The following is a 25,880-nucleotide window of genomic DNA, read 5'->3' on the forward strand; positions in this document are numbered from 1 at the left end:
ACTTTTGATAGAAAGATGGTTCTCAACAAACCTCAAAGCAGTTAAAGGGACAACCACACTGTAAGTGCTCAGCAGGTACATCCTCAGAGGGACGGACAAGGGAAGAGTTCAGACCTTGGAGCGAGCCTAGATTTGAATCCCAGAGAAGCCCTTATTAGCTTTATTAGCCTAGAAAAGTTTGAGCCTCAGTTTCTCCATCTTATAATGGGGGATAATGTGATCTCTTACATGAATTGTTAGGAAGATTGACCAAACCTATGAATGGGGGAGCAGAGTGCCTGGTACATAGAATCCCAGCAGTCAGAGGGAAGGGAGGGAGGGGTTTGGAGGAGGAAAGGAGTCTTAGCATTGACCTGATAGTTTACTTCCCTAGACTAACAATGGATCACTAAAACCACTCCTACTTTCTTATGGAGATAATGAAGGCATTTGACCAATTTAAATGAGAGCCATGTTTGCCCCAGGGCGGGGTGGGGGGGAACACAGCTGTAAGTATCTGAACAGAATCACACCTGGGCTGAACCCACCCCAGTTATGTCACAGCTGTGGAACCTGTGCAGGTTACTTTCTCTGAGGCTTCAGATCTCCAGTATGGAGTGGGACAACACCACCTTGAATGGTTTTGAGGATACTATAAAGAAGTCCTGATATAAACTGATTTAATATTCTAAATTATAACACCTAAAACGAGAAGTGAAATTATGAGTTTGATAAGTCAAACTTGTGATTCTTGACCATTAAATTCAAGAGATTTTAATCTTTGCAGTGAGAAAGTTGCGGTTCATGTAGGTCAGCTCCAGTTCAAATACCTTTTAGGATGTGCCGGCCGCTGTGCGGGCTGCTCCCACGGCCCTGTCCTGCTCCTGATAAACATGAAGACAGCAGGCCTTTAAAGGTTAAATATGGTCTCCGAGCTCACATAGCAGCGAGCCAGTAGTAGGACTGGAATTAGAACCATATGGGGTTTTTCTCCATAACCCAGAATAACTGAATTAATGCTGTGCGGTAATAAATGAAGCTCTGTGTCCTCCTCCCCATGAAGAATGAGTTCTGTTGAGCTCCAGACACAGTGTGGGAAGAATTTGCATGAGCAAGCTTCCTGTAAGCATCAGGAGACACCTGGCACCCGATCACACAGCCAGCCCTACTTGATTACGCTCAGCCACCTGATGAAGCCAGCAGAGCCCCTCTGCCCATGATGGGGTGTTTCAGGATGGGTACAGGATGAGAGAGGCAGGCTTCCTCCGCTCCTCCAGAATCTTAATGCAGACTGCTGCACAGAATTTCCATTAAGAGGATGGTTCACATTTTTCTTCTCCCTGGGTTTGCCAAACACAAGATCAGAGTCTTTTTTTTTTTTTTTTTTTTTTTTCTTCCCTTTTCCTCTTCACCAGAAGTTGCTGATGCCAGCTTCACAATTCAATCCAGTGGAGATTCTTAAGGAGCTCTACCTTGTCGAAGACTCTGAATGAGGTGCTCCAGGGCACTCAAAGCACATACCTGGCAGTGTTCTTATATCTTGTGCAACTCTCACAACAATGCTGTGGAGCAAAGATCAGTAATTGTAACATTGTACAAAGTTGAGAATGAGGATAACAATCGAAGGTCAAGTATTATGCTCAAGGACATACTGCTAATGGGCATACCTGGACCTTGAACATGGAGCCTCTCATTTTCAACCCTAAGTACATTCCATTGCTCATGTTCTTCATGAGCTCACTGCAGTTGAGCTTTCCTTCCTATAATGCTGTCTAGGAGTTGGTTTTCACAGGGTGGGACCACTAATCCTATGTAAGCCTATATAACCATAGATAGGCCTATGTTAAATTCTCATGTGACGGGTGCCATGGGTTTGAACAGAACTATAATTCTTGAGGACAAGAGCAATATATACTTATATGGCTTCTAATAGATGATCCACCTTTATATCCGGCTTCTTGGAGGATATTTTGGCAAATGGCATTTGGCAATTTCCCTTGGAAAAACCGAGTTCTTTTAACTGTGTATGAAGTTCCAATCTAGTATATGAATACGTTCTGCAGTGAAGTGCTAACCTGTCGGGCTCCTTCAGAACCATAGGCAGTTTTCATGGAAAGCAAAATTTCAGCATCCTGTGGGTGGAGCATTCAGGATCCTTCATCACAACCTATATAGATGACATGAAGGTTATGTCTTGGTCCCTATTAATCATCTTGATATGATGGACTTTCTCAATTATAAGCCATTCTGAATTGAGATCCGACCATACTCACATGTACATAATTATCTCTAATCCAGCCTTTACCCATGCCTGACCTTTCTAACTAATGTTTGTATGAATGCGTCAATGTCAGAGAACCAGACCAAAGTTAGATTCCAGAAACACGTTCTAAACAACATAGCCATAGTTCAGATCTCGGGCTGGAAACCAGGCTCAGGCTTAAGAATTGGGAACCAAAAAGGTCTTCCCCACCGTTTAATACAGGACCACAGTTACCTTCATAGGAATTCTGGAAAGGTGCCTCCTCTGAGGATTTAACTGAAAATGCTGACCATCTGGGTGGATGAATTAGAAAAATTCCAGCCTTGGGGTGGGGAGGGATCAAGGAATCATAACCCCTGCTGGTGTTCTACAAGATCTGTAACCAGTCGCACCAATATTCCCTGGCTCTACTTTAATGGGGGCTGTGAAGAAAGACTGTCCCACAGCTCCTAGGAGTTGGGGAACACCACTTTAGTCTACAGGGTCTATGGCGAGCCTGACTGGAGTTAAAATCCCAGCTCTGAGCCCTACGAATGTTGCTTAGAGTAGGTCATTCGGGGTTTCTGGAACTATAGCCTCACCTGTTCAATGTGGACAATAATATTGTTTCTTGCATGCCCAATAGATGAAATACAGTCACCCAGGCCCCTGGAATCATGACCTGAGCCGAAGGCAGATGCTTAACCACTGAGCCACCCAGGCACCCCTCCTGATGACTTTCTAGGAAGAAGAGGGAGTGCCAAAGTCTACCATTAAACAGCCCAAATCCTGGCAAGGTTAACATAAATTCTCACACTAGAAACCAATCTACCTCCGGTCCTATTATCTGGTACAACAAAGCTTTTAACAATAATAAATACAGGTGAGACCAAAAAGCAAGAAATGGTCTGAAAAGACAAAACCAGATTTAGACTTAGATAGGACACAGGTTTTAGGATTGTGAAGGAACTTATAACTAGGATTAACATACTAAGGGCTCTGTTACGGGCTATTTGGGATTAGGGCTTCAACATAGGAATCTCGGGGAGATACAAAGTGGCTATATTCAGACATAGGGCTTCTAAGGAAGTACTTAAGTTTCCATGACCTCATAGAGGTGGGGCCCTGATCCAATAGGATCAGCCTTCTTAGACACCAGAGAGCTCACTTGCTCTCTTTGCCGTATGAGGACACAATGAAGGATCTCTACCTGGTCTGCAAACAGCCACCTTTTCACCAAGGACTAAATCAATGGGCTTCTTGATTTTTTTTTTTTTTTTTTTTTTTGACTCCCCAGCCTCCAGAACTGTGAGAAAATAATTTAAGCCACCCAGTCTATGGTATCTTGTTAGGACAGCCTAAAGAGACTGTTACTTGAGATATAAAATGTCTTTAAATGTAAATGGCCTAAATATACCACTTAAAATCTTATTTAAAATGTTTCTTATAGTGTGACCTTTCTATAGTGTGACCTTTCTTTCCTCCCCACTGAAATTGACAGGTTTAAAAGTAAAGGGATAGAAGAAGATCCACCATGTTAACACTGATCAAAAGAAAGGGGGAATGGCTATATCTATTCTCCTTGTTCTGAAATCTGCTTTGTCTGAAATTATGTAATGCCTTCTTTATCCAATAATGATAAAGGGGCCAATTCTCCAAGAAGTCCTAACAATCTTAAAAAATATATTCATCAAACAAAGAACATGGAAATTTAAGACCAAGACTGATAGGATGGAAAGATGAAACAAAGCAGCAGAAAACCAATTAAAGTTGAACTGACAGCATTGACAAGTTGATTTGACCTCTATAGAACATTCTTTCCAACAGTACAACACACATTTCCCCTGGGCTTGCATGGTATAGTCACCAAAATAGACCACATTCTGGGCTATAAACTAATTGTATTGTCTGAGAACATTCTTTGAGTTCTATTTTAAATTTAACTAGAAATCAATAATGTGTAGAAAATCCCAATATCTGCAAATCCACACACTTCTAAGTAACACCTGGCTAAAAGGGCTCAATTTTTAAATATTTTGAACAAGTTCTACTTATCAAAATTTGTGGGATGAAGCAAAAGCTATGCTCAGGGAAATGTATAGCATTAAAGGAACATAACAGAAAAGAGGGTCTCAAGTCAGTAACCTTAGTTAGCTAGAGGAATAAGCAACATAAATGTAAAACAATTTTTAAAAAATAAATCCTCAAAGTTGAAATCAGGAAAACTAGAGAAACTCAATTGAAACCAAAAGATTCCTTGAAGTTCCATAAAAGCAATAAACCTCTATCCAGGCTAATAAAAGATACAAATTACCAGCATCAAATAAAAGAGGGGCCATGAAAATAATAGCATTAACAATGCAAGGCCCAGAGTTTTGAGGATTTAGATGAAACTGATCAAACTTTTTTATTTATTTATTATTTATTTTTAAAGATTTTATTTATTTGACAGAGAGAGAGCACATGAGAGGGGGAAGGATCAGAGGGAGAAGCAGACTCCCTGCTGAGCAGGGAGCCCGATGTGGGACTTGATCCAGGGATTCTAGGATCATGACCTGAGCCAAAGGCAGTCACTTAACCAACTGAGCCACCCAGGTGCCCGAAACTGATCAAACTTACTGAAAGATAGAAACTACCAAAACTCAAACAAGGAATAGATTAAATGAGACCAACAACTAAAACTTCAGAAAATGCACCAGACCCAGAAGACTTTAAATTCTATCCAACATTTAAGGGGGGAAAAGATACCAATTCATGAGTGTATTCCAGAAATCAGAAGTAGGGGTAACAATTTGTATTGTAGTTCTAGAATTACTGGCCACATAGTATCAAAATCAGGAAGTCCTTACATAAAGGGAGAAGTCTAGGCCATTATCCCTCATACATATAGATGCAAAACTTCTCAGTAACATAATAGCTAGTTGATTCCAACAACGCATACTCACGAAAACCGGAAACAACCAAAATGTCCTTCAGTAGGTGAATGAATAAACAGATTGTGGTATCAAATACAATGGACTATTATTTGATTATTAAAAAGTATCAACCCACAAGAAAGACATGGAGGGATCCCAAATGCAAAACATTAAGCCAAAGAAGCCAGTCTGAAAAAGGTACCTACTGGAGAGCGGGGATGGACTAGGTGAAGCTCCAGGGATATCATCAGGGAGTGAAACTCTACTGTAGGATACTGTCACGGTGAATATAAGACATCAAGCATTCGTGAAACCTCAAAGAACTTTGAAGCACAATGACTAAACCTTAATGTTCACAACTTGTGTTTAGGAGTCTGGGAGACCCCAGGATTGAAAGACTGTAACAAAAGAATGGAAATGTACTACACCTGTGTGGAACTTAAAGGGGCAAGGGAATAAAAAGCTGAACTAAGCAACTGAAGATGAGGGGAGACTATAGGGCTAAAGACAGAAGGAAATGCACCTAAGCCCTGTATTCTAGGTGATACCTTGTGTTGCTCATGGCAAGCAACTCTAACAATGCCAAAGTCCCTGTACGTGGGTACTGAAACTGAACAATTACATAAACAGATGGCAGATGGAGGCCAGATTTCTCACTGAAGTAGGCTACAAATAAGCACGGGAAGGAGGCTAGATTGACCCATGTGGTAATGACTAGAGCTGGAGGCACCCATAGGAGTTCCTATTCATCTTATAGGCAGATGGTAAGACAAATGTTTATAGGTATATGTGCAACCTGTGTGAGTGTGTAGGTGTATATGTAACTTTGTACAGACATGTACGTCTCCTTGCTCTGTCAGCTGGAAGGGCCTAGAAGCAATGACGCTCAGAAGGAAGGACCTGGATGCTACGTGTGCTGCTTGCTATTGATACCATTCTCCAGTAAAAGGAACCAGGGCTCCTTGGAGAAAGTGACCAATTCTAGGACAATCTACAAGATAAGCCAGGAGCATTTTACAAGTTAAAATGTAAGGAAGTGCTCAATATTAAAAACAACAACAACAACAAAAACCCACAATGATAGGAATATGTTAGAGGGATACAGGAACCAACTTAAGCCCCCTTCCCCCAGCCAATGGCCAAAACTAGAAGAATTTCATGGGGGAAAAAAGTGGTATTCGATATTTTATACTTTGGGTTATAATCTGAGTCTATATTGTGATACAAATAAATGACTGAATGAAATTAAGTGGTCGGCAGGGATAGACGAACTTCTCATGCAGGAGAATTCCAAGTGATCTCTATAGATATCCATCCTTAAGGAGGTGGACCATAACCCCCGGCTCAACTAGTGACAAGTCATATTGAGAATACGTAACCTTGATAAAATAGAATTGTACATCACTCCTGAGCTTTTCTTTCCCAAATATAAAATCCCAGTCTAATCATGAGGAGGAGATCAGAAATCCTAACTGAGGAAGATTCTAAATAGCTGACCAGCAGTCCTCAAAACTGGCAAGGTCTCTTCCCTTTCCATAAAAAACCAGGGAAGTTCTGAGAAATTGTGATAGCCAGGAGGAGTCTAAGGAGTCAGGACTACAATGTAATGTGGCATCCTGGAATATAAAAAGGTCATTATTCAGATATCTTATTTTCCTTAAAGGATGAACTGTAGTTAATAATATGTCTATCTGCTAATTGTGGTAAATACTGATGTAAGATGTTAGTAGGGGAAGCTGGATGCAGGGTATATGGGAACTCTCTGTACCCTCTTTGCAATAATTCTTTAATTTTTTAACAGTTTTATATTTAAAGTGCATCTTTTTATTTAATGGTCTTTTAAAGCTTGCCTTAAGAGGAGCATAGCTGCCCTGAGTCTGTCCTTTTCTTAAGATTTATAAAAATGATAAAATGTATCAGACCCTCGGTAGGGTCTGCTACATAGTTGCTTTTCTGTCTGCCTCATCCCAAGCTTTGGAGTTCTCCAATGTGCAATTACAGCTTTCCTTAACTGCTTTTGGGCTAATGGGGCCACTTTGCTCAGGACTGAAAGTGTGAGTTTATATCTGCCCCCAATTCCAGTTGCCCTTAGTCAACTTGGTTGACTAATGGGTACAGGAATATAGAACCTTAGGTGCAAGTCTGAGCTGTGAGGATACTCTAGAGTTCTTCTGCGTCATCTATAGAAGGGACACTCCTAGGAACTAAAACTGGTAACCAAAGGGTTAACAGGACTAAAAATGCAGTTGCAACTTTTTACCCAGATCTTTTACTTTAGCCTTTAAATTTCCCTGACTCTCCTCCTTCAGGGAGGCAGATTTGCCCTCCCCTCTCGGACTCTTCATTTGGCTGCCTCTCCAATAAGCCCTTTTCTCGCTGCATACTCGATTTCTCCATGACTGATTTTGCTGCATGTCAGGCAGACAAACTTGGGTCCAATTGCAGGACCTTAACTGGAACTTCATCCTTGTGTGGATTCTTCCCCTTTCCTGTTCTGTGTCCTCTACTCCGTTATCAATTTACCTTGCATGCTTAATGAACCACTTGTACACACACCTACATCACAGGGAACCCGATCTAAGGTACTGGAAGCACATTAGAAGGCTGGAATTCAGAAACCAGGTCACTCATTGGCCAGGTAGTCCACAGATCTATCAGTGGTCGTAAATGGAGCATTGGAAGCTCCTGCCATGGTGACAGGATGAGTAAGACTCTCACCCATGGGGAAGTGGGGTGAGCTAGAAGTGGAAGGGTTTCTCTGCTTATTTATTTACTCCTGCACTTGGAATACTGAGGGGAGGTAGTAACAATGAGGACTGTAGGGCAAAATGGAGACAGAAGAGAAAATGAAGGGCTCAAGTCAGCCGACAACAAATGTAAGGTGAAAATTAAAAAAGGCTTCATGACCACATCTAAAGAGGCCTTCATTTCTTATGGCCAGACCACAGATGAGCCCCAGGATATAGTTGTAAGAATAACAATTTCAGAGAAGGCTGGATTTTTCAGCCTGGGAAAGTTAACTATGCCCAAGCCAAGGCCCTGATAGGGAAGGAATGGCAACCTGACACTTATGATTGGGATCTGTGGGTGGATGCACATGATACCATTCAAAACCTAGATCTCCTGAACTCTGGGCATGCAAAAGTGGGCCACTCACCCTTGCTCTGGAGGACATCAGCCCCCATTTATTGGTGGTCTATGCAGAAGTTCAACTAAGGCAGGTAACTTGAGAGAACAGTATCTGCCCTGCATAATATCTGCCCCATCTCTGCTCCTGGATTCAAGACCAATAACTAGGGTCAAGTCTCATGACCCAATTGGGGTAATGCTGGCAATGTTCAAAGAATAACAGATTTATCAGAACAGCTGCAAGATCTGACCCAAAGATATTACTAGGAACCGAGAAAGTTCACCTGAGAGTAGATCTGGGTGCTGGACCAGAAAAAGGTGAAAAAGTAAGGAAGAATGAGCATTGACATAGAGCATTCTCTCATGGCTTGGGCTTTAATGCCTTGGCAAGGGTCCTTGGGGACAACGTTACTACATGTTGGGAGGTGTTCTGAAAGGGGATAGGAAGTCAAGTGGAATGAGGAACTGTCTCAATCTTAAGGAAGTGGTTAGAGGCTCAGGCCTCTATAGAAGGCACACTAGAGCTGATCTGAGTGAGCCTGATATGCCTATCAACTGACTGGTTTCTAGAGGGGCCCAGAAGATGCTGTTCTCAATTAAACCTGCTAGGGGAGGGCATTGACATTGTTGAAACTCAGTGGGAGCTGTCCTCTTGTGATGGAGGGTGATGGTAGGAGGTGCTGTCATAGAGTTGATGTCAGTGGGTTGGTGGGATACAGAGTAGCAGAGGGCATGGAGGGACTACAACTATCAAAGTCAAGCCTTACCTAATCATATTTAGATGGTGAGACCACAGTGACAACCAAGGGCCTTTATGCACAGGAATCCAATAGACCATGGAGTTCATAAGGACCAGATGGATAGGCAGTTAACAAAGGAATTGTGTGTATACGTATGTTTGAAAATACATGTGTGCACACATGTGTATGCTGAGAAAGAAAGGGAGAATGAGCAGGAGGCTAGAGGAAAGTCTTCGCCACTCTCTCAATTTTCAGAACTGAGCCAATTTAGTCTGAAGGCCTATTAAAAGGGAAAGTTCACCTTGAGAATGGGTCTCACAGTGTCATGACACCTATAGTCAGTGATCTAAACAAAATCTGAAACACCTCTAGTAGTGATTTTTCTCCATCCTTCTCAAAGGACTGGATGGGGAAAGAGCACCTGCTTGTTTGTAGGGATTTGGGATATAGATGTGAACTGACTTGATTCACTGGAGGGCTTTGGGACCCGTGAAGGGTACGAACTTATGGAGGTCAGGTGATAAATGGAGTTCTGACCCAGCTCTGACCAACAATAGAACCGAATGGTCCACTGCCCCAATTCCCAAATGTATAATCAGGGTGGACAGAGTTAGCAACTGACCAAATGCTCACTAGTTCTTTGACCTGTGGGATAGGAGCTATTATAGTAGGAAAGGCCCAATGGAATGCATAAAATGGACCCATCTCAGCCAGGAGGGTCCTCATAAAGCCTCTTACAGAATGGAAGAGGGGAGTGCCACTCTCAAAGATGTAGGGAGTTGTTGGGGCCATTGTAGCCCAGAAATAATGCCTTCAAAAGCCAGGTGAATCACTATGTATGAGGGTGGAGTTTCTCAAAGCAAATTCCTTGGGCTGCTACTGGGCGTCCTCTGAACTCCATCCCAGGTAGCTGGAGCTGCCTGGAAGTTCACATCTCCCTAGGTGACCATAGCTAATGACTGACCTCAGCTGGAGGTTGAAAGTCTCCTTACTTTCAGGAGGATGTCCCGTCCTCCTCGGCCTATTATGCTTCAGCCATTGTGTGGCTTTCAGCTCCATGCAGGTAGGACCCTCAAAGCATGTCACCCCAGCTGCGCACAGCAATCTCCCCTTCTGGCATGGCGGCTTTTCTGCCCTCAGCATTGAGTGAGTTCATCACAGTGTATTGGTCTGTCTCAAGAGAGAGGGAGAGCAAGAGCATGTGTGATCCTTATTGTTCTGTTTCAGAGATGAGGAAATTGAGCGAGTCACTTAGCTTTTCTGCACTTCAAAGACGTTGGGAGTTAAGTTTTGAGGTCAGAATTTTTTCTTCCTACTTATATTCCCATTATATAAGAGCTAAATCTTCATGGTGATCAGTTAGCTGGGGACGTTGTCCCAACACTACACAAAACTGGGCAGCCCAGTATTTGGATCTGTGCTTCTCCATCTCACTCATGCGAAGATAACCTAAGCCCTGTGCCTTTGTAAAGTCATCTGCCAGGTAGCCGTGGGTAAGTCCCCTTGACCTTCTGTGCCTTAGTCTTCCCACCAGTAAAAACAAAGAGCATTTGAATAGATTAGCTGTAAAGAACCTATTTTCTTTCTTTTTTTTTTTTTTTTAAGATTTTACTTATTTATCTGACAGAGAGAGAGAGAGAAGGAACACAGGGGCAAAGGAATGGGAGAGGGAGAAGCAGGCCTCCCGCTGAGCAGACAGCCCGATGCAGGGCTCAATCCCAGGATCCTGGGATCATGACCTGAGCCGAAGACATACGCTTAACGACTGAGTCACCCAGGCGCCCCAGGAACCTATTTTCTATATGTTGTGACCTTCAAGCCCCCTTTTTTTTTTTCCTCTCAGAGGGAATTAACAAGGTCACTTTCTTTTTTTTTTTTTTTAGATTTTATTCACTTACAAGAGAGTGCATGCAAGAGCGTGCATGAGTTGGGGGGAGGGGCAGAGAGGGAGGAAGAAGCAGGCTCCCTGCTGAGCAGGGAGCCAGACTCAGGACCCTGGGATCATGAGCTGAGTTGAAGGCAGATGCTTAACCAACTGAGCCACCCAGGTGCCCCAAGGAATTTCTAATACTTACTCTGACTATCCCAGAAAAAGTGTCCCCTACCCTACACTCCCATCTCTGCCCACTCTTGACGGTACATTTATCCATTTCCTAAAAAGGAGTGAGGTAAAAGTCAATAAATGAGGGAAAGTGTGTGTTAAACACAAAATACAATCACTAACACCCTGGCGTGCATGCATATACACACGCACACAACAGCGGTAACAAGAAATCTAGTCACTGCCACGTGGTTTCAAGTGAAACCTCTATTTTTAAATTTACCACCACCTTCCCCAATCCATTAACAGGTGCAGTACATTAAAATCCTGACAAGTTTGCAGATGTATCATGAATCTTCAGGTTTAAGAGCTATTTTAAAAATAGTAATAAAAAACACAGCACTGAAAAACCTAGAAGGAGAGCAAATCATGACACCCCAGAGGTGAACTGGGTTGGGGTGGAGGAGGGAAAGAGGGAGGATGCTAACATCCTCCAGTCCTCCTGCTTAAGCTGAGGTTTCTCAGCAGATAGACTATTTATAACATCTACCCTGTATGCTTCCAGAAATTGTCAGAAGCAGGCTTTATTTTCAGCATGTGCTGGGAACTAGTCTGAGTCAGGGTCCCACTGGAGTTCAGGTGAAGGTCACTGCTTGAGTGATGCCCCTCTGGTCCCACCCATCTTAGGTTAGCCAGATCTCTATTGCTCTCGGCTCCCTTTCAGTTTCTAAACTACCCTCCAGCCTATGGTGAATCTTTCCTAATGTGCCCATCTGTGAATCTGGATGGAAATCATTCTCTTGTACTCAAATGCAGGGCTGCATCTCGCCATCCACGGAGTATGCTGTTGTACCCTCTTATTTCCCTGTTACCTTGAAAACTTAGGAAGACTTAGGAATTCCAGAATGCTTAGGAACGTCCCTGTATTTTTAGGGTTCATTATTGTCCATCTGCATAGTGCTCTACAGTGTGTAAATCTTACATGCAATTATTTTAGTTGAGGTTTAAAGACTTTAAGTAGCTAATTCATTAATATATCCCTTAAAGTGCCAAAATATACAAATGGTGTGGTGATACATACATCTTCTTGAGTTCACTAAGGATCAAGTCCAGTTTTAGAGCTCACATCATGATTATTTTGCAGGAACTGTGTGGGCTGGCAGGAGGTGGAGGAAACAGGTAGAATAGGAGAGAAGAATGAGCTACAATTTCCTCATTATAACATGAGATTGAAGAAAAACTTGCTGGCCTCCCTGGATTTTTGTATGGATTTAAGGAAGTAACTCATGAATCAGATGTATGACTTGTAAAATTCCACACAAGGATTTATTAGCTAATAGTCAGCCAGTCACTCAACATACAAACAAAATCCTAAACCTTTTTCATGGCATTCAGATGGAACTGCTTTCTGCTGCGGCTCTTTCTCACTAAACATTAATTTACCTCTGCTCTGAGCTCCGTTTCCTCATAGATTAGAGGGAAACGATGTTCTTACAAGTAACTTCTGAGATGGGAATATAATTATAACATAACTATGTTAAACCACTTGTTCCCTCAAGTGTGGCCACAAATCCTAATGATGGGCATATGATCATGTTCTGCACTCCAGCAATATTAGATGCAGGTTGCTTTGGGGTGCGTCCTCCATGAAGCAGACTCAGTGTGGTATGTGGAACCTTCATAAGAAAAGGCCCGAGGATTACCACTGGCAGGAAGGGGAAGCAAGTGGGGCTTGCTGGGTAACAGGGAAAGCCCTTGCACACCGCCTGCCCCTGCTGTGTGAGTGAGCAGGTGGGGGCCGTGTGAACAGGATGGGAGGATTGTGGTTGTCTTCACACCGGTCCAGGGGCAGCTGTTCCAGGATCCCGAGGGCCTGTCTTCCTGGAAGAAACTTAGGAAGGTTAGTAGGATGAACTACATCCTCACCACAGAACAGATTTGGACCCACAACTGATATAACTCTTCCCCACTCTCCATTTTGGACGCTGTCATTCTTACGTGGCACCTCTGCTGGGTCCAGACTCTCATCTCTGATGCTTTGACATTTGCACTTCCCATTAGCTATCCCAACTAAGCAAAGAAACTCCAAGAAGTAGCCAAATGGGTTACTTGGGTGCCACCATATTCCTTCCTGCTCCCTTCACAGAGCAGCCATCCCATCTCCTGATGATTGGGACTAATTGCTCTGAGCAAGACCGTAACACCTCCTCTTGTCTGCTGGTCTCTTGACCTAAGCAGCTTGAAGTTCCCAAAAGCTATAGCTTATTTACTGTGCCTCCTCATAGTGAAATTATTCCCTGTTGGGTGGGCAATCGGGACCTCTAATCCTGCAAAACCCAGACTTACTGGGGCAGTAAACACAAAGGTGCCAAGTAAGACCTTTGGAGTGATGTTAAGTGTGGCCCCACTGGCTTCCACCTTTTCGTGTCCCCAGTAGGAAAAACCATGTAGGTCTGGGAACAGTTGTCATCTCTGTTTCAGTGCATCTACTACATCCTGGAGGCCGGGGCTGGGTTACCCTAAAGCTCTCCCTGCTCATGGCTGTTCATGCTTCATCAGGCGGGCAGTGCTCGGGTCTCACAGTATGTCCTACAACTTGTGTACTTGTGATCACTGTCCTCCTGTTTGTTATGTAAAGTGGGTACCCTGGTCTAATGAGAGAGAAGGTCCAGGCCAGAGGATCAAACACTCAGCAAGGCCTTGGCGAGGCACACTGGCCAAGACCCATAGGAAAGGCAAACCCACCCCCAGAACATATAGAGGATCAGACATAACCCACTGCCCCTCCTATAATGGACCAGGTTCCATATACTCCACTTACGTCCAAGTTGGTTTCCTAGAGTAATGGTGCCGTTCAAGGGCTTGGCTTTGGTCCCTGTTGCAAGCAGGCTAGTTGATCGGAGGCTCAAAATCATTCATGCAACCTTGGTAAATAGGAGGCTGTGCTGTTTGGTCCATGGGTAACTTCCATCCCCATCACCAGCTACTTGGCCACACCTTTGCTGACATGAGGAGCATAGGGACCAATGACAGAGGATGGCTTACTTCAGTTGGCCATCTTTACATAGCTCCCCAACTCAGATGCTAATCTCTTCCAGAAACACCCTCAACAGACCCAGAATTGTTTAATCAGATATTGGGCATCCCATGGCCCAATCAAGGGGACACCTAAAACTAATCATCACAGCACTAATTTATTGAAATATATCAGAATTGTGTTTCCTCAAGTTCTAGAGTTTTTGTAATAAAAAAAATCTTCCAGGTTCAACAATCAGTATTTTTGCACATTTGCTTCATCTTCTCTTGTTTTCACTTTCTCTTTTATTTCTTGCTTCACTGAAGTATTTTTAAGCAAATTCCAAATAGGTCACTTTTTCATTACATAACTCGAAGAAAAATGTCTATTTTCTAAAATTTTTGATATGCCATACAATCGGCTATAAAATAATCCTTACATTTTCCTACTGTCGAATGTATATTTTCTTAAACTCAGAAACCAGACACCCACCTACAACAATGCTATATCCTTCAAATGTTCTTTCTCCAGCCATCCAGCTCCCCAACCCAATTTTTCTTTCTACTTACTGTTAAAATAATAGGTAAAGTTTCCTTGTTCCACATTCTGGGTTTGCCTACTTGAATCCATGTGCTATCCTCCTATAATCAGCAACTCCTGAATTTTCCCAGAAACCTGGGGACCACCTTTTACTCTAAAGGGCCCGATTGTTTCAGGCTTTGGAGGCCATATAGGATTTCTTGACACATTCTTAGATTCTGCCACTTAAAGCTTGTAAATAAAACCATTCCTAGTGTGCTGGCCATACACACATTCAGGGCACAGGCAGAATTTGGCCAATGAGCTATCATTTGCTGAACCTTGTTTCTACTGAACTCCAATATAATGAAGCCCAACTTTTTGGCATAAATACTTTGAGAGCTTCTGTGTGCTTTACATGGCAACACAGCAGAAGGCAAATAATATCTGAGGGTCACTAAGTATACTGATCAGTGATGCAGGGGGGTCTGCCTGATTTCTCCATTATAAAACGTCTTATCAATATATCTAATGGTTTTATTGATGGATGATTGTCTGATTTAATCCGATTCTACCATTCCTTCCAAAATTATTATTCAAAATCTTAGTTTCCTCAAGTAGGACTATTTGCTTACCCTGAAATACAATTTGTTCCGAAATGATAGGAATTATGCTTAAATTTTTTCTTATAATTGTTAATTATAAGAATCAAATGCTTCTTAATGAATTGTGTGTGTATATGAGTGTATCATTATGAATTCATAATTACTGGGTGTTCTTTGCAGTTTAAAATCCCATTTTACAAAGAGTTTCCATCTCTGGCCCCAGGATCTCTTTTATGTTGGCTCTTAGGTCCCTTTGATAAGGCCCATTATTCTTTGATAGCTTCCTTGAATTCTGGTACAAACTGCCCCAGGCTCCTCTTGAATTTTCCCATGTCCAGACTAGCAATCCTCTATTTCTCAAAGGAACTCTGATTCCCTGCATGGGAGGTGATGCTGAGAGACTACCATCTGGAGGGGGAGGGGAGAGGGAAGAAGACCGTGGTCAACAGCTGAAATGCCTGCAGGGGCTTGAATCAGTAGGGGGGACCAGGAGGGAGTGATGAAGTCTGAGGCCAACACAGAACACACCACACCTAAAATCATTCAAGCTCCAGGATGTATGAAATCCTATAATGTCACACAAAACTCAGAACTCTGCAAAAGCCTTAACTGTCACACAGTTGCATCGCTAGGGCCAACATTAATGCCTCGCACACTGCAAACATTTATTCAGTCAATGTTTGGTGGCTGAGTCAATGTAGGAGACAGGAGAGTGGAAGGGGAAGAGAGAGGGAATCAGAAAAGCTGGAGAGGGTGCCATGTGTGTCAGGAGGTGGGGGGAAGACATGGGGTGGGCGGGGAGGGAAAGCATGATGTAGTAGAAATAGCAAAGGACCCTGAGTCCGGAGACCTGAGCGTTGTTGGGTCAATACCTAACCCCCACCAGAACAGCAGCCCCCAACACCCATCGCTGAGCCTCCGTTTCTTGTACAGCAAGGAAGTCAGGTTACAAGTTTGCTATGGTATCGTCAACCCTAACGTTCTGTGTTTGGGAAGCTGTGTGTACTTACACAGTAAAGTAAGGTATGTTCCTGTACTTTGAACACCTGCAAAGTGCCAGGTCCTAAACTAGAAATTCTATTATTTAGTGCTTATAGCAATCTTTTAAGAAATAATTCCTAACTTACAGAACAACAGTGACAGAACTAGAACAATTGATCCTGGTTCTACCTCTTACTAGTTGTGTGGACTTGAACACTGTACTTGACCCCTTTGAACCTCAGACTCCAAGACTGGGGAGTTAAACGTTCTAGTGTCTTCTACCAGAATAGGTCCAATTGAGTCTACTGGCTGGATCTTTGCTCAGAGTGGTGAGTTCCCTCTACTGATATCCCATCAACCTTGTCTCCATTCTTGCATTTCCCATGTTCCTGAATTCGGGATGAACATTAAGTGAACGTCTTATGCCTGTGTGAGTGTCCTTCACATGTGTGAATGGCATGTGTGAGCGAATTTCATGCCCAGGAGGGTCTGTGTGCTTGTTTCTTCAACTTTCTACCACGTACAAGCCTCTGTAAACAAAACTGGGAAATGAGCAACCGTTAGCATACTGAAAATGAAGACCTGCCTGATGTCTGTTCCCCAGTATAGTTGGGGCGGTGGGCGGGAGGAGAAACTTCTACCCTATTAGGTTCTAAGAATTAAGCTGTTATAAGACAGATTAACAGGAGACAAACATACAAATTTAATATTTTTACATGTATACTGCAGTTTTCAGAAGGAAAAAAACCCAAAGAAGCTGTTAATCCCGAGGCATCTGGGTGGCTTGGTTGGTTAAGTGACCAACTCTTGGTTTCAGCTTGGGTCATGATCTCAGGGTCCTGGGATGGAGCCCCTCATCGGACTCCACACTCAGCAGGGAGTCTGCTTGGGACTCTCTCCCCCCACCCCCCGCCTCTGTCCCTCCTGTTCATGTTCTCTTTCTAAAATAAATCTTAAAAAGCTGTTAGTCCCCAGAGCTTTTATACCTTTACACGCAGTGTGATAAACCATGGGGATGTGATCAGCCAATGCGGCTTAGCCTGGGGGCAATAAGTTGTGGGACAGCAACTAGGAAACACGTGGGCAAACAAAGGGGGAGGGGACAGGCTACTTTAGTAGGCTGGTTTGTGCAGGCCCAGATTGGTGTTGTCTCCCAGTCTCTGGTGATAAAGTTCCCTTGAGAGAGGTGCCCATTCTTCTTTAGGAAGAGCAGAACATTTTTTAAGACCTGCTTTGGGGCAGAAGGGGGGAGGCTTTCTTGAATCTGTTTCTCTACCTTCAGCTCAAAATCAACAGGTCAGCACAGCATAGGTGCAGAGCCCCTTCACCAAGAATCGGCCACACTCACCCCAGTCCTAACCCAGGCCTATGGTCCTCTGTGTCCCCATCCAGCTTAAATCACTGGTGCAGCCTCTGAACCCACCTCCCTGTTTCCAGTGGTCTTAACATCATCTGTGGGAGAATGGCCAGAATGAACAGGAGTGGCTCCCAGTGCATGGGAGCAGGGCAGGGCATGCAGACAGCGATGCATGGTGTAAATGCTGTCACAACTCAATTCAACTTGCCACCGTAAGCATGGTTCAGCTGTCTTATTCCACACCTCTTGTCCAGAAATGATCTCTCCAACCTAATACTTTATACCAATTCTATCTGTTCTCCTGGGTTTCCCAGTTCTCTGTACCCTGCAGGTGGCCTGTCTTGCGCTTTCTTCTGGACTGAGAGCACAGTCCTCATCTGATTCAATTTTACATCCTCCAGAGGCCGTGGCAGACAGGAAAGACCCAATGAACACTTAAAAAATGAACAAATTAATGGATTGCTTTGGCTGATTCCAATGCAATCACTGAATAGCCACCCCACAAATGCATGGAGCAATGACTCAAGTTCCACAGAATGCTGGGGTTACAATAATGACTTCCAGACTGCTCTATCAGCAGAGTCCACACAAAACCAATTGCAATCCCACACATAGAAAACAAGAAATCTATAGACAGTCTGAGGCTGTCTATAGATTTTTTAAAACACTTTAAAAAAGTGTTTTTTAAAGAAGTAGTTGTTATCTGAGGTTGCCTTGGTTGGCCTTGCTCCAAATGTCACCAGGCAAACCATGTCTGTGACCAACAAAGCACCAAATAATGGTGTAGAGTCCTAAGAAAATCTTTATTGTCAGTTGAAATTATACAACAAGCTGGTTATAAAAGTAATCTTTCCTGAAAACATAGCCAGAATTTCATAATTCAGCATTTGTTACCAGCTTGAGAACCAAGAGGCTGAAATCTCAAAATGTGAATCCTCTAGCTGAAGAGATGGGGATCTCAGAGACCCAGTGTTTAGGATTATAGGGTTTGGGGTCAGTAAATAGTTAACAAATGAACAAGTAAATCTGTCTTCTCAGCACCTAGCCCCTCGCCCAGCAAACCAGCAAAAGGTATATAATAAGTGCTTATTTGAAATCCCTGTCAAAACGTAGAGGGTGATGTTATAGTAAGTTGTCAGAAGGGCAGTCACTTCCAAATAAGGCAGAGTTGGAATCAAGAAAAGATGCGGACATCCACATTAGTAGATGGATTGTGATCACGGTCCTTCCAAACCCTAGACTGCTGATGGTTGAATGTTTGTGGAGTATCTACCAGGTACCACCTGTGCTATTTGTCACACTCCTGTATTGATTTAATCTTTGGTACATCTCTCAGAGGTTAGTATACTCTCTAATCTTGAGGTGGGCAATTAGAGACTTTAAGTAGATTGTCCAAGCCAAGCTCTTGTAAGCGGAAAGTTCAGGGAAAGTCTAGGTTGTTTGACTCCAAAGCCAATGCTTTCAGCATTTTAGTAGAACTTCTTATCACAGGATTCCTATTATCTGAGCTTCCTACCACTAAGTTAGATGCTAAACACCTTGAAAAATCTTGTTCCTTATAACACTGACTAGTCACCAACGAGCAAAACTTTTTCAGGGAGAATAGATTTTCCTAGAAAGAATAGAGGTCCATAGCATACAAAGTTCTGCCAAACTGGACAGTAGATTCTTTGCTGTGATATCTGCTACACTCTGGAATTCAAGTTAGCTTTCATGGGATTTCATTTTGTCAGCAAAGCCTATTGTCCCCTTGGCTGTCCTGCCGCACGGTACTTCAAAAGCAGGATTCCCTGACCCAAAGAGAGGCCTTGCGCATCTTGTTGTGCCCAAACTTGCATCTTTTTAAAGAGCCTGAAATGTGAGCTGGACTCAGCTTTCCTGGCAGCAAATGTCCTAGAAAGCTACTGAAGGAGTTCAGGACTTGCTACCCCAAAATCTGTGTCTCTGGCATGTTGACCATTTTGAGTGAAAACCAGCAATCCCTCTTAAAAGCAAGAGATGAAATTCCCATGTGAAAAGGCATCTACCTATCTACCTACCTATCTGAGAAGGAAAATCCCATTCTGATCAAGGATGCAGTTGAGACCCAGAGAACTCTATACAACAGACCTTGTCAAAATAGTTCTGATCTCCCTTTAGCCTACCCACAGTTTGGTTACTTTCCCACAATTGCCTCTTTGTTCAACCTAATAGAAATCCTTTGTTTTGCCATTTCTTTGGGCCTTTCCTTAGGAAGTCTCCACATCAAGTAAGCCTTGTATTAAATGTGCACACTTTTCTCCTGCTAATCTGTCTTATGTGGATCTAATTCTCAGGGCAGGCAAAAAACTCTGAGAAAGGGAGGTAGAAGTGCCTTCCCTACCTGGCTGCTGGGAAGCAGACCCAGGGATGGATGGCAGCCAGCTCTCTGCCAAGGTGGTGCGGGGACACTTGCCCAATGCCCTCTATCTTCCAGGGAGAGATGAAATCTTCTTTCTTGCTGAAGTATAAGCAACCAAAACTGTTCCCAAGAAAATACCTGCGTATAGTCTGTCATATCTGGGGGGGGGGGCACTTAGCATCTGGCATAGACACTCCATTTGACAGATGGGAAAACAAGTATGCAGACAGATGGGTCCCTTCGTATCACAAGGCACATTGATTGCAGAGCTGAGGGTGTGTCCAGGTCTGGGGCAGCTAGGGCTCCTGCATCACCATGATGCATCCCTGTCTCCCAGGGCGCAGACTAGGAGTCCCCTAACCTGGAAATGCCCATGTGCAGCTATGGCAAACCACAAATGGGTATGGCTGTTCTGCACACATTTCTGAAGATTCTCTACTTCTGGAGAGAGTCTATGACTCCCTAGGGCCACTGGGGATTCTGAGGCTAAATATAGAAAATGAGTATCCTGGACTGGGCAAGTGCATGCGGCGGGTGGCAGAAGAATGCAAGTAAATGAGTCTGACAAGGGGATGGATGTCTCTTGTGGTCCCTCAGAGGATGGAGTACTGGATTGGCCCCGAAGGTCATGTCCAGAGCTGGAGATGGGAGATGGTGAGTGTACAAGCTTACCTTTCCTTCTAACTCAGTGTGGCATTGAGCAGCAAAATATTCTGGGCCTCAGTTCTTCCATTTCTAAAATATAGGATTTTAATTGGGTTGCCCTTAACATCCCTATCAGCTTTACCATGCTCAGATTTGTGACTTTAAGATCATATTTTAGTTTTTCCAAGTCTATATGCATAAACTGGATTTCTGCTGAGAGATAAGAGGGGACATAATGACAGTCCAGGAAGCATGCCTTTTATGTACCACACACCAGGAGGTCCCCTGGACTCTTTCTTCGGTAAAGAACTTGTGGCTTCAGCTACTAGAAGTCCTGCCAGCAGCAGCAGCCTTCAGCTCTTTAGGGCTTTCCTGAGCTGGCACCTGCCTTGCCTCTCACCTGATCCCAGCACCTCTGCTCCTTATCCTTGGCACATGGCCTGATTCCCGGATCTTTCCCATTGCACATGTGTTGGCCTTCCTACTACCTGTTAGCGGGTAGCTAATTAATCTGACACATCCTTAGCAAGAGTGTGCCATGGAACAAGGGCTGTACTAAGCTCTGGGAGCTTCAGATGTGGCCCCTACAACCATTCGTGACATCTCTCCAGGTTAGGGGATGAGCCCGCACCTTTGGGCAGTGGCCAGTCTGACTCCTCATTCCCAGGCTTTCATCTCCCTTTTGGGATATGAATGGCAACTGAGCACACCACACTCCATGGACCCTGTGTATTAGCTCTCCTTCTACCTCTCTGTAACTGTTCAATTCCCCAGATCCTAAGCATGAGGCTCAAGTCCCTGCCCCACTATGTGGACCCCATATCTGTGCGATCAACCAGCTGCCTTGTGCCTGAGTCTCCCCTGATGCCAAATACCACTTGGAAGTCTCACATGTAAAGAACACAGGCCTTAAGGGAATCCTAACTATGAAGCAAATCTATATGTAATGACAGCAAATCTCACCAATGAACAAAGACCTCCAATCTAAACAATGAGAGTTCTTTGAGTGTCAAAACATCCATGGTTAAAGGAGAAAACACACTATTGCTGGTGGAGGGAGGGGTAAAACCCTCTGCCTGCCCCCCTTTAGTGTAATGACTCTTTTGGAAAGCAATTTGACAAAGTACTTCCAAAGCCACGCAAATATTCATAGTCTTCCACCCAATAATTCACTTCTGGGATCTGAGCCTAGGGATATAATTCTATGTCTCAGAAAGAAAAGCAACATCTATATAAATTTCCTGAGGCATTATTTTTAATGGGGAAAAACTAGGAAGAGCCTTAAATAATAGAGAAATGGGTTTATTAATTATAGTACACATATGCAATGGACTGATACTTCTAAATGAGTCTAAAGCAAAGTAGAAAAAGACTTATGGAGTAAGCAGGAAAAAACGATACAAAATTAAATGTGTGCTGTGATCTTACGTAAAAACTGAAATGCCTAGGAGCATGTCCTGAAACCAATACATATAAGCCTTGTGATGTAGTTGGGGGGAAGCTGTTAGACATTATTCTCTGGTTTCCAAGGGTCTAACATGTATTTTTACTATTTTAAAGTACTATAGCTACATTTTATAACTAAAGATTCAGAAATACATATTGAGGAAAAGCTGATTGAGGGGATAAGAGGAAATTTTTACTCCTTGGAAGAAACTTCTGGAAATTCTAATGACCACCCTCCTTAGGGTTGACTACATAGGAAGACCCCACAGCCTGAATAAAATTTGGCTCTATGAAACAGTCCTGCCTCACCTTCTCCTGATCAGACTCAGCTGGAAGATGCTTCAGAAAGTAACTTCACTGCATTTCCTTGAACTACAGAGGGGCTGATTTCTTTTTTTCTTTATATGTAAGTGATCTTCCACACCTGTTCTAGTTCTTGGCAGAAGAGCTATAGTTACGACAGACCATTCTGGAAAACAGAAATCCCTCCTCTCAACCCTCAGTGTATGCGTCCATCAGCTTAGAGCTCACAGGGCATTTTTACCTGTAATGATCCTTAAAAATCCCATCAGAGCAAGCAATGCTAGTCTTCGTACTGTTGGGGATGAAGAAGTGACCCAACAAAGATCACTCAGCTAGCTATACAATGAGAGGTGCTCCCCATCCCTTTGAATGGGCTCAGAGTTCAGTGAGAAATTTGGGTGAATAACCTGTATTTTAAACCCCCCTTCTCAGTTTATTAGTTATGTGTCCAGAGCTAGTTGCTTAATCTCTCTTCCTCAAGCTGTTTATTGCCCAGAGATAATATCTACTTCACTTGGTTGCTAGGATAAAAATAAATACATTCTATCACTTAACCTTATAACATCTTTAAGCTCACCAACACAATCATGTTACTTTGAGGATGTATTATGAGTGAACTAAACCATGACCTAAGGAACAATTACCACCTTAAGGAAATCCATCAGAACATGCACCCCCACGTGTGGGTGCTTGGTCACCTTTATCTTTGATCAATACTCAATGTCTTTCTAATTCCCATATTTTATATGGGAAATGGGCTCTCTTATGAAATCAGGGGGATCCATGATATATAGTCTAACTAAAATTGTTTCCACAAGCCAGGTTAAAAAAAAAAAAAAAATCTAGAACTCTACTTGCCTTCCCTAAGGATTCAGGCTTGAGAACAATTGATCCCTAGTGACTAGTGGGTTGAATTGTGTCCCTCAAAAAGATGTTCAAGCCCTTGAATACAAGGCATGGTTGGATCAGCTAACATGGAGAACTAGGTACATCCACCACAGATGTGTCCAGAGCTGCTTGCCCCCACTGGAGAGCCTAGTGATGACTTCATTGATAGGGTAGCAGGGACAGTGGCCACCTAGCTAGTTTTATGGACCAGTAATCAGGAAAGCCCCGAGGTTTAGGGAGCTTCTGGTCTGTGCCTTGTCTGCTGTACCTGTTTGCTTATTTGGTTTTGAGAAATGAAAAGCAAAGTAAGAGCTTTGTCCACATCCAATGGGGAATTCTTGTCAAATATCCCTTGTGCCCCAATCCTGGGCATACAAGACCTAGCTCTGGGAATGCTATCCTCCGTACTCTTGAAGTTTTCAGAAGTCACTGTAGACCCTCAACCCCCAGGGCACTCACAGTGTTTGTTCCCTCCTTCTTGCCTGTCTTGATATTCTCCAAAGTAGAGCCTTGAGCAGCTCCAGATGGAGCTGGATCTCAATACAAGAGATGATGAGCACTCATCCCTCCTTGCCTGTGATGCAGAAGACACCTGGGAGATGCTCTGACAAGCAGCTCTGGCTAAAGCGGCTAGTTATGCAGAGTCACAGCTTGTCCCAAGCAGGTGCCACAGGCCAGGCTGCCAGCATGGGCAACACTGCAGGAGAGCTGTGAACAGCACCTGCTTTGGAACACTCCCTGGGGTCCTCACTGTTCTGCCTCCTGTTTGGGGAAGAGCCTTAAAGGAGGCAGGGCCTGCCCAGGCCTGTTTGATGGGTCCAGGAGAGGATGCCTGTATCTCTTGGGGTGTCAAGTTCTTCTATCCTTTCTGAGTGCAATTCTGCTTGGCTCAAACACCTTTTTGAACAGCCAGATGCAGTACAGGATCAGGAGGTCAAAAGGAATTAGCACTTAATGTGCAGCTACTCTGTACCACGCATTCTCTGCCCTTCATGGCATCTTCTGTGCACAATCCCTTCTGCTGGTATTACACTTCCCATGTTCTAATGTGGAGAATAAGTGGGTTACCCAAATACGATGTGATTAAGCAAACACCATGTACTAAGCACTGTGTTATACTTGGTCATTTGGGGCATTTTAGCTCAAAACCTTTGGACTTTGGAATCTGATTGTTCTGCATTGAAATTCAGGCTCAACCCATCTCTCTCTAGCTGTGGTGCCTGTGTGGAAATTCCTTACGCTTCCTCCGCCTTAGCATCACATCTCTTCCCTTGGGTCACCAGTACCTCTTTGACAATCATTGTGATATCAAAGGAGATTATGGTGACGTCATGTCAGGCACATACTAATGGCATCGTAAGTACTAAAAATAGCCAAGTAGGATGAAGGCCACTAGCCTTTCTGAATGTCATTGCAGGCAGTGGGAGTTGAGAGAAAAAAACAAGAAAAATACACGACATGATATGGTATATTTATGTGGAAGTCAAATGGTACTGATGGTGTTTCTCAAAATTGTACATGAAGATTGCCAGTGAGCTTTTAAAACACAGATCCCAGTTTTCCCCCTAAGATCAGGAATAGGACAAGGATGTCTATTCTTGCCGTTTTTATTCGACATAGTGGTGGAAGTCGTAGCCATGGCAATCAGACAAGAAAAAAAGGCATTCAGATTTATAACAAGTAAAACTTTCACTATTTGCAGGTAACACGATACTCTATATAGAAAACCTAAAGACTTCACCAAAAACTGATAAGCTAGCTAGAACTGATAAATGAATTCAGTAAAGTTTCTGGATACAAAATCAATATACAGAAATTGATTGCATTTCTATATACCAATAATGAAGTAGCAGAAAGAGAAATTAAGAAAACCGTCCCATTTACAAATGTGCCAGAAATAATAAAATATCTAGGAATAAACTTAACCAAGGAGATGAAAGACCTGTACTCTGAAAATTATAAAACATTGATAAAAGAAATTGAAGATGATACAAAAAGATGGAAATCTATTCCATACTTAATAGATTGGAAGAACAAATATTGTTGAAATGTCCAAACTATCAAAGCAATCCAGATTTAATGCAAACCCCATCAAAATATCAACAGATATTTCCCCAGAACTAGAACAAATAATCCTAAAACTTTAATGGAACCCCAAATGGCCCCAAATAACCAAAGCAATCTTGAAAAAGAACAAAACTGTGGAGGTATCACAATCCCAGATTTCAAGTTGTAGTAATCAAAACGGCATGGCACTGACAACAAAAAATAGGCATAGCTCAACAGAGAGCTGAGAAGCTCATGATTATATGGTCAGCTAATCTACAAGAAAGGAGGAGGTAAGAATATGCAATGAGAAAAAGTCTCTTCAACAAATGGTACTGGGGAACTGGACCACTTTCTTATGCCATACACAAAAATAAACTTATAATAGATTACAGACCTAAATGTGAGACCTAAAACCATAAAATTCCCAGAAGAAAACATAGGCAGTAATCTCTGACATCAGTCATAAAAATATTTTTCTAGATCTGTCTCCTTTGGCAAGGGAAATAAAAGCAAAATTAAACTATTAGGACTACTGCTCTGGCACAGCAGAGGAAACCATAAACAAAACAAAAAGATAACCCACCATATCAGAGAAGATATTTGTAAATGATATATCTGAGAAGATATTTACAAATGATACATCAA

Source organism: Phoca vitulina, unplaced genomic scaffold, assembly GCF_004348235.1.
Source record: "Phoca vitulina isolate PV1807 unplaced genomic scaffold, GSC_HSeal_1.0 scaffold18, whole genome shotgun sequence".
NCBI classification, from domain to species: domain Eukaryota; kingdom Metazoa; phylum Chordata; class Mammalia; order Carnivora; family Phocidae; genus Phoca; species Phoca vitulina.